This window comes from Dipodomys merriami, unplaced genomic scaffold (assembly GCF_024711535.1).
Source record: "Dipodomys merriami isolate MVZ:Mamm:240054 unplaced genomic scaffold, mDipMer1.0.p SCAF_2290, whole genome shotgun sequence".
In the NCBI taxonomy this organism is placed as follows: domain Eukaryota; kingdom Metazoa; phylum Chordata; class Mammalia; order Rodentia; family Heteromyidae; genus Dipodomys; species Dipodomys merriami.
In genome coordinates, this window is record NW_027203705.1 from 48,325 (window position 1) to 59,647 (window position 11,323).

The window sequence follows — 11,323 nt, forward strand, 5'->3', positions numbered from 1 at the left end:
CCTCCTTCTCCTCCTTCTCCTCCTCCTCCTCCTCCTCCTCCTCCTCCTCCTCCTCCTCCTCCTCCTCCTCCTCCTCCTCCTCCTCCTCCTCCTCCTCCTTCTCCTTCTCCTTCTTCTCCTTCTTCTCCTTCTTCTCCTTCTTCTTCGTTGGTCTTGGGGCTTATACTCTGGCCCTGAGTGCTGTGCCTCAGCTCTTCAGCCCAAGGCAGGCACTTACCACTTGAGCCACAGCAACACTTTCAGTATTTATTCTGGTGGTTTATTGGAGATAAGAGTTTCATGGCTTTTCCTGCCTGGGCTTCGAAGTCATGCTTAAGCACTGATAATTTTCATTTATCTTTTGGCCTATATTACTTTTGGAAATACAAATTCTGTCTATTTTCCTATAATATCTACCCTTTAGTGTTACGGTTATTAAAAAAATTAGTTCTGGCTCTAATCCTAGCTCAGGAGGCTGAGATCTGAGGTTAATTGAAAGCCACACCAGACAGGTTATTTTTGATAAACAACTCAGAAAGCTGGAAGTAGTGCTGTAGCTCCAAGTGTATATCCGCTATCCTTGAGAACAAAGAGCCTCAGGGATAGCTCCCGGGTCAAGCTCCAGGATCTGAAAAAAAAAAAAATTACTACTGGGTACTGCAATCCTAGCTATTTAGGAGAATGAAATCTGATGATTATGGTGGGAAGCCAGCTCAGATAAGAGTGTCTGTGAGACTTTTATCTCCAATTAACCACCAAAAAGCTGGAAGTTGTGCTGTGGTTCAAATAATGCAGTGCTAGACTTGAGCACAAAAGCTACGCCCCCAGGCCTTGAGTTCAAGCCCTAGGACCAACACAAACACACACACACACACACACACACACACACACACACACACACACACACACACACACAGAGCTGTGCTGGCATGAGCTCTTCAGTCTTTTCTCCTTATGAGATTTTTTTCATTAATATTTACACAATATTTTATTATTTTCATTCAGGTGAAATCTTTCCTTAATTCTCTGAGTGGAGAAGAATTAGAGGCTCTAATATTTGAATTAGAACAACTCAGAAGCATTTTCCCTAGCAGAATTTTATGAGGAAGAGGAAGAAGAGAAAAAAGGTAATATGAAAATTCAGAATCGGAGTGGGAAGATGCAATGTATTTATTATTACTAGAGTATTTATTATTACTAGGGTATTTATTATTATTATTAATATTATTACTAGATTATTTATTATTACTAGAGTAATTTGTGTGTTTGTGTGTGTGCACGCACAATGCCTGTGCTGGTCCTGGGGCTTGAACTCAAGGTCTGCTTGCTGTCCCTGACCTTCTTTGCTTAAAGTTAGACCTTTAAGGACTTGAGCCACACCTCTACTTCCAGCTTATTTTTTGTGATTAGAGATAGGAGTCTCATGGAGTTTTCTTCCTAGGCTGGCTTCCAACTGTGATCCCGAGATCTCAGCTGCCTGAGTAGCAGTCTGACAAGGATAGCCACTGGCACCCTGCATCTCTCTCTTTTTTGCAGTGAGAATTTTCATGTAGAATTCTTTTTGCAACTTTCCCCCATCTAGGTGTTCAGACACGTCAGCCTCTTGCTTATGTCTTCTTTTTTTGTTCCCTGTCAGACTCCTCTTAGCATCCCTCATACTGATATTGTTCATACACCCCTGCCAGTGATTACAGTTAAAGATTGCTCTTTTCAGAGTTTGTCCTCAGTTTGGCTGATGTTTCTTTATATCTCTGGATACTTCATCTGTGCCTTGTGACTTGTGGGATCCTTAATCCCATCTTGAATTGAGGCAGAAAAGGTGGTAGTACCTAAAACATGAGTGACAATCTTCCCCCTCCCTGCCTCCACAATTTAAAGCCTGTATCTCTTAGAAAATATGAATGTTGAAGCTGCTCATTTTTTATAGTAATTAGGTAATGTGGCAGTTAGTATAAAATGTAATTTCTGGACAAATGAATCTTAAGGTTGTTTTATTTTAACATTTAATTAGATATATTTCTAAGACATATTATCTGCTAATTGGCTATTTTAAGAAAGTGGAATCCAATGAATTCAGTTTTGTCTTATTTTTTTAAGCTGGTCCTAGGACTTGAACTCAGGGCTTGGATGTTGCCCTAAGCTTTTTTGCTCATGGGTAGTGCTCTACCACTTGAACCACTGCACCACTTCTGGCTTCTTCTGAATAGTTCATTGGAGATAAGAATCTCACAGACTTTTCTGCCTGGGCTGGCTTTGAACCATGATCCTTAGATCTTAATTTCCTGAGTAGCTAGGATTACAAGCATGAGCCACCAGTGCCTAGCCCATTTGTAGTGTTTAAATGAACTATTTACTTTGCCATGGAATGACATTTTCACTCTGAAGTATACAAGTGGTCATAGAGACTAGAATTTTATTTGGTGAACATTTCTTAAAAGTGAATGAAATGAGCCTTTACCACGAGAAAAGCAACGATGTATGAGTCATGATACACATTGAAACTAAGTTTCAATTTTGTAGAATGTATTTATTGCTCTGTTGAGCTTTGTAGCTTCCCAGTGCTGTTTACAGACTATGCTGATGAAATCTGTGTTGATAATAACAGCTATATTCATTGATTTCAGGACAGTTGGTCAGCATTTGGAAGATTTGTGTGACTCAGTGTGAGTATTTTCCCATTATTTAATGTGTGATGTTAGCAAATCATGTACAGGCAAAAGAAAAGAAAAGACTAACTGATTTTAATTTAATACATCCAAGCAGAAAATCTTATGGTATAGCTTCAGGCTCATTGCTATGTATCTCATTACAACTAAATTTTAAGAGATGACCACTAGTTGAGTTTTAGTGTAATATTAAGGAGTATGCCAGCATTAGCTTTATTGATAATCTGAGAAGGCAACTAAAATACTTCTTCCTTTTCTAACTAAGTGACTTTGTAAGGTAGATTTTCTGCATATACTTGAAACAACATAACCCAACAGACAGTATAAAAGCAGATGAGAGAATACAGGTGTCTTTCATTAGGCTAAAGGATGAAGAGATTTATTAAAGATGTAAAACAATGGGACTATTCTGCTGAAATTTTACCTTTTTTGGAAAATACAGTTTTTTTTCAATAAGTGTATATTAATAAGTAGTGTTTCTTTTCTTTCTTTTTTTTTCTTTTTGGTGAGTTGTATGGAGTAAACTTTGGGCTTGGGTGCTGACCCTCAGCTCTTTAGCTCAGTGCTAGTATCCTACCACTTGAGCCACAGCACCACTTACAACTTTTTCTGCTTATGTGGTGCTCAGTAATTGAACTCAAGGCCTCATGCATACAAGACACTCTACCACTAAGCCACCTTCCCATCCCCAGTGTTTTTGTTCTTAAGTTTACAAAACTACCATAAGCACTTGAGTTCTAAATTTTCTTTTGTTTGGGTTGTGAAACTAGGACTCAATACCTGATGCTTTGCTCATTAGCTGAGTTCTACTTTTTAACATATCTGTCTGTTTCTCTCGTGTGTGTGTGTGCGTGCACATGCAAATGCATGTGTATCCCCTATTTTTTATTTAATTTATTTATTTTTGTGCCAGTCCTGGGGCTTGAATTCAGCACTTAGGCATTGATCCTGAGCTGTAGTCTACCACTTGAGTTATAGTTTTACTTCTGGGTTTTTTTTGTTTTGTTTTGTTTTGTTTTCTAAGTAGTTTATTGGAGATAAGAATCTCATTGACTTTCCTGCTCCAGCTAGCTTTTAATAGCAATCTATAGATCTCAGTCTCCTGAGTGTGTAGCTAGGATTACTGGTGACAGCCACCAGTTCCTGGCTCTACTAACATTTTTTTTTGTCGGTTGTGGGGCCTAAACTCTGGGTCTGGGCACTGTCCCTCAGCTCTTCAGCTCAAGGCTAGCGCTCTATCACTTGAGCCACAGTGCCACCTCTGGCTTTTTCTACTTATGTGGTGCCGAGGAATCGAACCCAGGACCTCATGTATGCAAGGCAAGCACTCTACCACTGAGCCACCTTACCTTTTTAATTAGCTCTTTGGGAGCTCTCAAAATTTAAGAGTATTAAGAGGTCCTGAGACTAGCATGTTTGAGAGCTGCCAGATGAAAATTTTCCAAATATTAGTGCTTTTAAAGATGGCTCTCTGTTTACTTCTTTGAACTGTCAGTGTGCTTGCCACTGATATCTCTAAACCTCATTTGATTTTTTTTTTGTTGTTGTTGTTGGTTAATATTGTAAGGTCTGCTCCTGGATGGCGAGCAGACTCCACCCTCCTCACAGCAAAGTCTCCACCCAGTAACTGCATTACCTAGGCAACTGGGACACCTGGAAGAAGTCACATTTGCATCCACTGAGGTCATATCTGAATTTGATGTGGCCACACCTTTCTCTGCCCGTACCCTAGATAAGGCCTAGCCCAGGCCCAGACACTCTCTCTCTGCTCTCTCTCTGCTCTCTCTGCTCTTTTCTAGCTCTTTCCTCTCTCTTTCCTCTCTTTCCCAGCTCTCTCTCATTCCAAGGCCTTTCCCAGCCATGTGGAGTTCCAACCTTGCCTGGTCCCAGCAGGTCTACTATCCCTTACCTGAATAGCACGTGCATGGTGCTGTTCTTACTAGGCTATCTCTTTTTTTAAAACCTAACAAGTGAGATAAGTGTCCTATGGCTGTAACTACTCAGGAGGCTGAGATCTGAGGACCTCAGTTGGAAGCCAGCCCAGACAGAAAAGTCCTTGTGAGACTCTTATGTCCAATTAACCACTCAAAACCCAGAAGTGGTGCTATGGCACAAATGGTAGAGCACAAGGCTTGAGTACAAGAGGCCCAGGGACAGCACACAAGTCCTGAGTTCAAGCCCCACAACTGTCAAAAAATACAGAAAGGAAAAAAGTACTACCGGAAGCCAAGATGACTATCCAGACAGCTTGGTATTGGCATAAGAACAGACATCAGGACCAATGGAATAGAATTGAAATCCCAGAAATGAACCTACAGACCTATAGCCATCTAATCTTCGATAAGGAAGCTAAAACAATAGAATGGAAGAACGACAGCCTCTTCAGTAAATGGTGCTGGTAAAATTGGTTAACTACTTGTAGAAAACTAAAGCTAGATCCTTATATATCACCTTGCACCAGAATCAACTCCAAATGGGTCAAAGACCTCGAAGTCAAAGCAGACACTTTGAAAACATTACAGGATGGAATAGGAGAAACCCTAGGTCTCCTTGGCTCAGGCCGAAATTTTCTGAATAGAGACCCGGAAACACAACAAATCAAAGAAAGGTGGGACAAATGGGATTGCATGAAATTGCAGAGCTTCTGCATGGCAAAGGACATAGCTAGCAAGATCAATAGAAAGCCCACGGATTGGGAGAAGATCTTCACTAGCCATTGAACAGACAAGGGTCTCATATCTAAAATATACTTGGAACTCAAAAAATTAAATCCCCCAACAACAAATCTGCAAAGAAAAAACTGCCCAATAAACAAGTGGGCTAAAGACTTAAAGAGAAACTTCTCTGAAGAAGAAAGAAGGATGGCCAACAGACACATGAAGAAATGCTCAGCCTCCCTAGCCATAAAAGAATTGCAAACCAAAATAACATTGAGATACCACCTCACTCCAGTTAGAATGGCAAAAATCAAGAACTCTAACAACAACAGATGCTGGAGGGGATGTGGACAGAAAGGAACCTTACTTCATTGTTGGTGGGAATGTAAACTTGTTCAACCACTTTGGAAAGCAGTATGGAGGTTCCTCAAAAGACTTCAGATAGAACTCCCCTATGACCCAGCAATCCCATTTTTGGGCATTTACCCAAATGTTTACAAACAAGACCACACTAAAGCTACCAGCACAACTATGTTTATTGCAGCATTATTTACCATAGCTAAGATATGGAACCAAGCCAGATGCCCCTCAGTAGATGAATGGATCAAGAAAATGTGGTATATATACACAATGGAATTCTATGCCTCCATCAGAAAGATGACATTGCCCCATTTGTTAGGAAATGGAAAAACGTGGAAAACATTATATTAAGTGAAGTAAGCCAGGCCCAAAGAAACATAGGTCCCATGGTTTCCCTTATTTGCAATATCTAGTATATATATATGAGTCAAGCGGAATAGGTCAGATAATGTGATGTTATGAAAATGAATCCTTAGATATGTATTTTAATGTTTTCGTTTCTTTCATGCATGTGTTTCTAACGCATTTATAAGATTATCTCTTTGTAGCTTTGTATGTCCCTCCCCCACAGTATAACCCTGCTTTCACTATATTTGATGTCAGTATAACTTGTGTAGGAGATGGGAAAAAACAAGTCGTTTAAGGATACAGGTAGACCTGTTGCAACAATGAGAAGTACAAGTTGTCATGTGGAAAATGAGCTTTACAATGTTGGTGGGGGGGCAAGCCGGGAGGATTGGGTGGGCGGTTGCGGGGGGAGGCTGGGAAGGGATGTGTAATGTAAACAAAGAGGAGGCTGCAATGCTTGATAAGAAATGTACGCATTAACCTGCCCATGTAATTGTAACCCCTCTGTACAGTGTGTTCACAAAAAATAAAAATAAAATAAAAGAAAGAAAGAAAGAAAAAAAAAAGAAAGTTGAGAGCCAAGGTTCAAAGCCATCCTAGGCATGAAAATCAATGAGACGTTTTTCACCAATTAACCAGCAACAGGTAGGAAGCAGTAGAGCTCTACCCTTGAGTAAAACTCAAGTTTTAGCCCAGGAGCAGCATAAATGAAAAGAATTCTCATTTACTTTCCTGCCCAGGCTGGATTCAAACCACAAATGCTCAGATTTCAGCTATTTGAGGAGGTAGGATTATAGGTGTGAACCATATTTTTAAAATCTTGAATTGGCTCTAATATTTTTGTCCTTCTTTTCACTTAATTTATTATTCTTTTTCTCTTTTTCACAAGTTTGGGTCATCCAGCTTATTATTAGGGCTGGCCACTCTTTCTGGGTTTTTGTTTTGAAGTTTTTTTGTGGATTTTTGTCCCAACCTGCAGGATGTCAACGAGGGCGATGAACCTAAACGAGAAGGAATGAAGGGACAAGAGACATGAAGAATGACAGCAAGACAGGGATTCTGATCAAGCTGCAAATTTTTATTTTTCACACAGGGGTATTTATATGCTTGGAATAAGGAAGCTTTTAAATTGGCCATTAAGGAAGCTTTTTCATTGGCCATAGCAGCTGCAGGATGTTTGCGTAGGGCAGGGTGAAAGGGTGGTCATTAGCAGCTGCAGGATATTTGCATAAGGCAGGATGAAAGGGTCGGATTTCTGAGAGTGGTTCTGTAAACTCAGCCACAAGATGTTCCAGTGAGATAGTCAAGCCTATCTTCATGTTGAGAGACTCCTTTTGGCTCCCAACAGATTCTTTTTTTTTGAGCTTTTTATAGTACTTGAACTCCAGGCCTGGTCATTATTCCTAATTTTTTCTCAAGACTAGTAGGCTTCCCACCTCAAGACAGTTCAAATTGTGGCTCTTTATGTATTTTTCTTTCTTTCTGCATTTATTTTAGGTGATGCTCTTATGGCTTGTACTCAGGACTTGGGCATTTTTGCCGAGTTTTTGTTGTTGCTGTATTTTTTTTTCTTCATTGCTGGTCCAAGGGCTTGAACATAGGGCCTGAACTTTTGCTAGTCATAAAATCAGGGCAGAGCCACTGTGTCTGAGGTTTTTCCCTTTTCTTTCTCAAGACTAGCAGTCTCTATGGCTTGAGCCACAGATAAAGTTCTGGCTTTATTTATTTATTTATTTTCATTTTTGTTGCTAGGGCTTCAACTCATGACATGGCCACTCTTCTGAGGCTTGAAGTCAGGGCAGGGCCACTGTGAATGAAGCATTTTTTGTATTGTTTGTTCTCAAGGCTAGCATACTTTAACAGCTTGAGCAACAGCTGCATGAATGGCTTTGTTTATATAATGTTCTCTACCACCCCCACCAGGCAAAAGTTGTAAAGTTCATTTTTTGAAATAATTTCTTGTACATCTCATTGTTGCAATAGGTCTAGCTGTATCCCTATTTAAACAATTTGTTTTTTCCCTTCACCTTCACAAATTACACCAACATCAAATACAGTGAAAATGGGGGAGTTATTTATTTATTTGGTTCTGGTCCTAGGGCTGGAACACAGGAAGTGGTGACTGTTCCTAAACCTGAAATCAGGGCAAGGTCACTGTGCTGGAGTCTCTCCCATGTCCTGAGCAAGGCTGGCAGGCTCTAAAACTTAAGCCACATTTTAACATCTGGCTTTGTAAAACAAATTTGGTGATTCATAAGGGATAAGTTTCTTATGGAGGAGCTGGGAAATGGCTCAGTGGTAAAGTGCTTGCCTTGAGCTGAAGAGCTAAGGGACACCATCCAGAGCTGGAGTTCAGGCCCCACAACCCATAAAACAGAAAAAAGAAAAGAAAAAAAAAGCTGAGTGCCAGTGGCTTACGCCTGTAATCCTAGCTACTCAGGAGGGTGAGATCTGAGGATTGCAGTTCAAAGCCAGACTGGGAAGGAAAGTCCATGAGACAATTATCTCCACTAAATCACCAGAAAACCAGAAGTGGCCCTGTGGCTCAAGTGGTAGAGCACTAGCCTTGAGCTGAAGAGCTTAGGGACAGTGTGCAGGCCGAGTTCAAGCCCCATGACCAACCCCAAAAAAAGAAAGATTCTCATGGGAAGACAGGGACATTAGCCAGGCTCTAAAATCAGAGGATGGTGGTTCAAAGCCAGCCAGGGCAGGAAAGTTGTTGAGACTCTCATCTCCAATTAATCACCAAGAGCTTGGAAGTAGAATAGTTCTAGTCTTGTGCAAAACAGCACAAGTTCAGGCCCCAGGACTAGCACACATAAAACCAAGTGTCATGGAGCTTCCTGCCCATGTTGACTATGAACCACAATCCTAAAATTTCAGCTTCCACAGTAGCTAGGATTATAGGCATGAGCCACTACTTAAAAATATTTCATTGACTTCTCTCTTCTTCTTCTTCTTTGTGTGTGTGTGTGTGTGTGTGTGTGTGTGTGTGTGTGTGTGTGTGTGTGTGTGTGTCCGTCCTGGTGCTGGTTCTAGACCCTTGAACTCTGGAGCCTAGCCACAGTCTCTGAATTTGTTTTTCTTTTATTTTTAATGCTGTTTCTAGGCTTTGTATTCAGGGCCTAGTCCTTGTCCCTGAGTCATTCTTTTGTTGCTGGTGGTGGTGGTCCTAGGGCTTGAACATAGGGCCTGGTCACTTCCTGGGTTTGAAACCAGGGCAGGGCCACTGTGTATGAGGGATTTTGTTGTTCATTTTCCCTCAAAGCAAGCAGTCTCTGTGGCTTGAGCCACACAGATCAACTTCTGGCTTCTTTTACTTTTTTGGCAGTTCATGGAAGATAAAAATCTCATAGAAGATAAGAGTACTGTATCAGCACCTGAAATCTGAGGATTGGGGTTGAAAGCCCAGGCAGGTAAGTCCATAAAACTTATCTCCATTTCATCCCCCAAAGAAAGGAAGTGGTAGAATGCTACCTTTAAGAAAAAAAAATTCTATTTCAACCCCTGGGTTCAACACCCACACCTGATACATACTCACAAATTCCTAAGGGACTTTTCTGCCTGGGTTGCCTTGGAACCCAGATCTTCAAGTTCTGTCTTTTGTGTAGCTTGAGCTCCAGGTATAAACCAGCAATTCTCTTGGCTTTTGTGCTCATCTTCCACTCTGATTTTTATTTGTGTATTTGTATTTAATTGATTAATTAGTAGTAGTCCTACCTGGGCCTGGTCACTGTTATTTTGCTTTTTCATTCAAGGCTGTTGCTTTACCACTTGATCCACAGCTCTACTTCTGGCATTTTTGCTGGTTAGTTGGAGATCAGAGCCTCATGGAATTTCCTGCCCAGGTGGGCTTTTAACCACCATCCTGAGATTTCATGCTCCTAACTGGCATTACATGTCAGCCACCAAAAAGTGCCTGGCTCACTCAATTTTAATATTTTTTTTTTGGTTGGTCATGGGGCTTGAACTCTGGGCCTGGGCGCTATCCCTCAGCTCTTCAGCTCAAGGCTAGTGCTGTACCACTTGAGCCACAGCGCCACTTCCGGCTTTTTTCTTTTTTGCTATATGGTGCTGAGGAATCAAACCCAGGGCCTCATGCATGCAAGGCAAGAGCTCTACCACTGAGCCACCATCCCAGCCCTCAATTTTAATATTCTTAATAGGCTCTTACAGTCTTTTTATTCACATGATGATGATGATGATGATGATGATGATGATGTGCTGGTCATAGGTTTGAAATCAGGGCATGGGTGCTGTCCATGATCTTCCAGTTGAGCCTCAGCTCAAGTCCTGGACTTTATTCCTTTTTGCTTCTTTCTTGGTGGTTAATTTGAGAGAATTGTCTCATAAAAAACCTTGGCACTACTCAGGAGGTTGAAATCTGAGGATTGTGGTTTCAAGCCAGTCCTGACAAGAAAATCCAAAACACCCTTTTCTTTTTCTTTTTGTTGTTGTTGTTGTAATGACAAAGGTGAGGTGCAGTGGAGTTGCAGTTTCATTAACAGGTAAAAAGGATGTTTGTTTTGGAGCAATAGCCTCCCAAAGTACACTGCCTCCTGACTAGGGATGGTCCACTGATGGTTAGAATGACTTGTCTTCCTTCTATGACCCTATTACCCTGGTAACCGATTGTTTACAAAGATGTGATCCTGACACCTTAGCAACATGAGAAGGGACAATATCATTCCTAGGTTGGGATGAAAACCAAGTGGATCCCCCCATTTGGTGTGCTGTCTCGCTCTGGGGGGCCAGGATGATAGTGCACCCTTCTGTGAAGAAGGAAAATGACTTGAACAATTCTGTACTCTTTGTTCATTTCTGACAGATGAGGGCTGTAGATATATTCATGGACTTATCTAGGGACAAGCAGGGAATTTTCTAGGATCTCCATTGTGTCTAGGAAGGAAGGGCCTCAGGTTTTGCTGCAGAGAGATGCATCCTACAGTGCGGTTGCAGCAGCCCTGGCTTGCTCCAATGCCAGTGATTTCCCAGATCAGCAATATACCTGGACCCAGGAAATGTCACCTTATGCAGATGAAATAACTCTCAGGACATCTGTCCTGATGACCACGGAAGCCTATGCCAGTGCAAGCGACGGTGACACAATGCTGCTCATGTGGCTAGGAGTATGGAAGTGGCACTGGTGTGGATTAGAGGTGTTGGGTAGCACACGTGGTGGATGCTTTCTGCTCTGCCCACCACATGACTAAAGGCAATGCTGGATTCTGTCTAATTTAACTGGGGTCTGGGGGACTGTGGATTTTCTGGGATGCCAAAGCTCCCAGGGGGACATAGGTTGAGCTGGACTAG

The 11,323-nt window shown here is 41.5% G+C and overlaps 1 protein-coding gene across 15 annotated transcripts in view; it reads left to right on the plus strand.

Annotated features, from left to right (window-relative positions):
- Positions 1 to 9,657, plus strand: part of LOC138835113 (protein FAM114A2-like) — a 52,189-nt gene extending 42,532 nt beyond the window's left edge. For 11 of the 15 annotated variants that reach the window (XR_011374442.1, XM_070033780.1, XM_070033779.1 and 8 more), the window contains 3 exons: positions 985 to 1,106; positions 2,604 to 2,642; positions 9,342 to 9,657. The gene's annotated coding sequence lies outside the window, so the exon portion shown is untranslated. Of the gene's footprint in view, positions 1 to 984; positions 1,107 to 2,603; positions 2,643 to 6,989; positions 7,106 to 9,341 lie in introns of all 15 variants that reach the window. The other 4 variants (XM_070033778.1, XM_070033785.1, XM_070033786.1 and 1 more) reach the window with 4 other exon arrangements.
- The last annotated feature ends 1,666 nt before the right edge of the window (positions 9,658 to 11,323 follow it).